Here is a 5,108-nt window from a genome sequence, read left to right as displayed (position 1 = left end):
TCTCGCTTTGGTTGTACAGAGATTGGATGGCCCTGAGAAGAGACCCCTCACCCCATACTCCCGCAGCACCTCCCACAGTATCTCCCGGGGACCCGGTCATACGCCTTCTCCAAATCCACAAAACACATGTAGACCGGTTGGGCATACTCCCAGGCTCCCTCCAGGATCCTTATGAGAGTGAAGAGCTGGTCCGTTGTTCCCACGACCAGGACGGAATCCGCATTGTTCCTCCTCAACCCGAGGTTCGACTATTGGCCGAACCCTCCTTTCCAGCACCTTGGAGTAGACTTTACCAGGGAGGCTGAGAAGTGTGATACCCCTATAATTGGCACACACCTCTGGTCCCCTTTTTAAAAAGGGGAACCACCACCCCAGTCTGCCACTCCTTTGGCACCGTCCCAGACTTCCACGCAATGTTGAAAAGGCGTGTCAACCAGGACAGCCCCTCCACACCCAGAGCCTTGAGCATTTCTGGACGGATCTCATCAATCCCCGGGGCTTTGCCACTGTGTAGTTGTTTGACTACATCAGTGACTTCCGCCTGGGAAATCGACGACAATCCCCCATTATCCTCCAGCTCTGCCTCTAACATAGAGGGCGTATTAGTCGGATTCAGGAGTTCTGCAAAGTGCTCCTTCCACCGCCCTATTACCTCCTCAGTTGAGGTCAACAGTGTCCCATCCTTACTGTACACAGCTTGGATGGTTCCCCCCCCCTCCTGAGGTGGCGAACAGTTTTCCAGAAGCACTTTGGTGCCGACCGAAAGTCCTTCTCCATGTCTTCTCCAAACTTCTCCCACACCCGCTGCTTTGCCTCTTTCACGGCAGAGGCTGCAGCCCTTCGGGCCCTTCGGTACCCTGCAACTGCCTCCGGAGTCCTCCGGGATAACATATCCGGAAAGACTCCTTCTTCAGTCGGACGGCTTCCCTGACCACCGTTGTCCACCACGGTGTTCGTGGGTTACCGCCCCTTGAGGCACCTAAGACCCTAAGACCACAGCTCCTCGCTGCAGCTTCAGCAATGGAAACTTTGAACATTGTCCACCGGGTTCAATGCCCCCAGCCTCCACAGGGATGCACGAAAGTTCACCGGAGGTGTGAGTTGAAAGTCTGTTGGACAGGGGCCTCCTCCAGACGTTCCCAATTTACCCGCACTACACGTTTGGGCTTACCAGGTCTGTCCAGAGTCTTCCCCACCCTCTGACCCAACTCACCACCAGATGGTGATCGGTTGACAGCTCTGCCCCTCTCTTCACCCGAGTGTCCAAAACATACGGCCTCAGATCAGATGAAACGATTATGAAATCGATCATTGACCTTCGGCCTAGGGTGCTCTGGTACCAGGTACACTTATGAGCATCCCTATGTTCGAACATGGTGTTCGTTATAGACAATCCATGACTAGCACAGAAGTCCAACAACAAACAACCACTCTGGTTTAGATCAGGAGGCCGTTCCTCCCAATCACGCCTCCAGGTGTCTCCATCATTGCCCACGTGTGCGTTGAAGTCCCCCAGCAGAACAATGGAGTCCCCACTGGAGCCCCATGCAGGACTCCAGTCAAGGTCTCCAAGAAGGCCGAATACTCCGAACTCCTGTTTGGTGCATATGCACAAACAACAGTCAGAGTTTTCCCCCACAACCCGCAGGCGAGGGAGGCGACCCTCTCGTCCACTGGGGTAAACTCCAACACAGCGCGCTCAGCCGGGGACTTGTGAGTATCCCCACACCCGCCCGGCGCCTCACACCCTGGGCAACCCGGAGAAGAAAAGAGTCCAACCCCTATCCAGGAGTATGGTTCCAGAACCAAGACTGTGCGTGAGAGGTAAGCCCCACCAGATCTAACCGGTAGCGCTCCACCTCCCGCACCAGTTCCGGCTCCTTCCCCACAGAGAGGTGACGTTCCACGCCCCCAGAGCCAGCGCCTGCTGCCCGGGTCTGGTCCGCCGAGGCCCCTGACCTTCACTGCCACCCATGTGGCATCGCACCCGACCCCAACGGTTCCTCCCACAGGTGGTGGGCCCATGGGATGGAGAGGGAGTTGCCACGTAGCTTGTTCGGGCTGTGCCCGGCCGGGCTCCGTGGCAAACCCGGCCACCAGGCGCTCGCCGACGAGCCCACCGTCTGGGCCTGGCTCCAGACGGGGGCCCCGGGCTTCCTCCGGGCAGGGTCACTCCATCTCTGCTTAGCTTTTTCATTGGGGTTTTTGAACCATTCTTTGTCTGGCCCCTCACCTGAGACCACTTTGCCTTGGGAGACCCTACCAGGAGCACAAAGCTCCAGACAACACAGCCCTCAGGTTCACAGAGACACACAAACCTCTCCACCACGATAAGGTGATGGTTCACGGAGAGGATTTAAGAAAACATGGTTTATTTAATAATTAGACATTTTAATTAGATGATTATGAGATAATCTAGCAAATATACACCAGATATATATTATAAAATACACTTAAAACTAGCAGGATGCTTTAATTTGATGAATGGCTCATTAATGATCAGTTGCAGTCATTCATTGTCTGACATTATTTCCTTGTCTGCCGTATGCTGACTTTATTTAACTTCTTTCCACAGATGACATCAGTCTTTCCGTTAGCTTTGTTGCTCTGTTTGTCCAGCGGACTGTTGACTGCATATGTAAGTACACTCTTAAGAAATAAATCACTAAAATAACATTACCCAGACTTTAGTATGTAGCTACAGTAAAAATACAGTTTTCTGTTATTTAAAATTCTCTCATGCAAAGCTGCTCAGTTAGTCAACTTCTGAGAAGAAATCTGTTCTTTAATTTAAACAATGCTTGTTTCAACACATTTTCTTTTCAACGTTTTTTGTGTTTGGTGCTTTTTTGATGCTAGTAATATTTTCGACACATTTCTGATGCTTTTTGACGCCGCTAATCCAAATGCTGGATAATAATTTACAATAGCGGTGTTGTAAAGAGCTCACTGTGTTAGCTAGCTATTAATGATATCCAAATAAAATTTCACATATGTAACACATGACCAAGGAAAACATTTTAAACTACTATACATCAAATAAAACATTGTTGTTAATTGTCTCACACAATTATTTACCACATTTCCAAATTTGAAGTGCTATATACTCATTCATACATTCACCAAGAAACTCCATTCAACTTTCAAATCCCATTAATACTTTTTAAAATATATAAGAGGAAATGCCCTTCTGACATTTCTACATCAGTGTGTATTGGATGAAATGTTCAGACTCAGAGTGCAGGACCCAGCTGACAGATAAACATCAGCAGAAACAAAATTCTATTTGCTTTGCTATACCATCAACAGATTTAACTTTCACATGAGGCATTCATGACATGTTCTTAAACAGCAGAATTGTTGCACCTGTGTTCTCAGGATTGATGAATCCCACGTCTTCCTAACTGAAAGCGCGTGCCAGTTGTTCCTAATTAGCATACTAAAAACGCCCTAAAAATACCCATATAAGGACATGACACTTCCTGTGCACCTCCTGGGAGACTGCATTAGAAATGGTTGTCGGAGTCAGCGGTGGAGGAAGTACTGAATCTCAGTACTTAAATAAAAGTACAAATAATAACAGACATATTTACTTTAGTAAAAGTATAAGGTGTCCACTACCACCTAACAAGGCCTGGCTTTTAAAAGAAGTTCCTGTCCTAACCAGCATCAAACGGAAATATGTTGTTAGAATCGGCATGCGGTTGGTTTTATTAATAGATGTATTTTAAGATGGTTTCATTTTCTTTAACCGTGCAAGTAAACAAATAACGTGTGAAGCAGCAGACATGGGGAGATGTGAAGAGGTCCAGCCAAATAAATAAGATATGAACGCGTCTTACGCAGCCTGGCGGAGGAGTAAACAACGCTGTGGAGAGAAATAGATATAGCTACTTTGATTTAAAAACGGGAATAATAAAAACAAACGTTTTCATTTTCACTTTTGCCGGAGGCTGTATTACCGAGGGTCAGCGGCGCTGCGCCCGGGCTCTGGAGCACCGGAGCCCCATATATACAGTATCTATGGCAACCCATATATACAGTATCTACGGCAACCCATATATACAGTATCTATGGCAACCCATATATACAGTATCTATGGCAACCCATATATACAGTATCTACAGCAACCCATATATACAGTATCTACGGCAACCCATATATACAGTATCTACGGCAACCCATATATACAGTATCTATGGCAACCCATATATACAGTATCTATGGCAACCAAACTTTACTGGTGAGACAAACTTGTGACGGTCAGGAAGACATTTTGGCGGGGGGGTAACGCAACGTTGTAGAAATGTAGTGGAGTAGAAAGTATAGCTAAGTGCTGCTAAATGTAACGAAGTAAAAGTCAAAAGTAGGCTATACACTATTGAGTCTACTTAAGTAAAGTACAGATACATGAAAAATGTCTTAATGTTTTTTTGCATAATGTTTTTTTTATGACTTTTCAACAAATCATCAGAAATACATTACAGTACAATACTATCATTGTAAAGTAGAATTAAATAAAATGCTGTAACCAATTATTTGGAGTATTTTGTTGCTGAGATTTTGTTCTTAGCGAAGAACAAATCCAAGTTAAGAAAACATTAGTGAATGCCAGAATCTTGGTAAAAAGTGTGTAAGAGGGGTTTAAGAAGACCTTTCTTCGTAAGAACGGTTGGTGAATGAGGCCCATTGTGTTTTGTGATCACAGTGTTGTGAAGAACATAAAACCTCCTGCCCAGGTCAGAACAGTATCTCTGACTCGTTGGATTGCTCTGATTGTAGTCTTGCATTGCCAGCTCCATATCCACAGCGCTGTGGAGGAACAATCCCATTAATGACCAGTTGTTGATATAGACTAGTCTGATAGTTTTTGGCTTGTTTGTTCATACAGGGTGCACCTGCCTGCCCTCCTGATTGGACTCAGTTTGGCTCTCGCTGTTTCAGTTTCAACATCCAGCCAAAGACCTGGATCGACGCAGAGGTACAGCAGTTCCATTTATCATAACACATGTATGCTTAATACCAGTGTACTTATACTTAACTTTAAGTAACATTTTCACTGCAAGACCTTTGCCGTAACAGTATTTTGTGCAGTGTGGTATTATTAG

This window comes from Perca flavescens, chromosome 11 (genome assembly GCF_004354835.1).
Source record: "Perca flavescens isolate YP-PL-M2 chromosome 11, PFLA_1.0, whole genome shotgun sequence".
NCBI classification, from domain to species: Eukaryota; Metazoa; Chordata; class Actinopteri; order Perciformes; family Percidae; genus Perca; species Perca flavescens.
Note: the sequence above shows the minus strand (reverse complement) of the source record.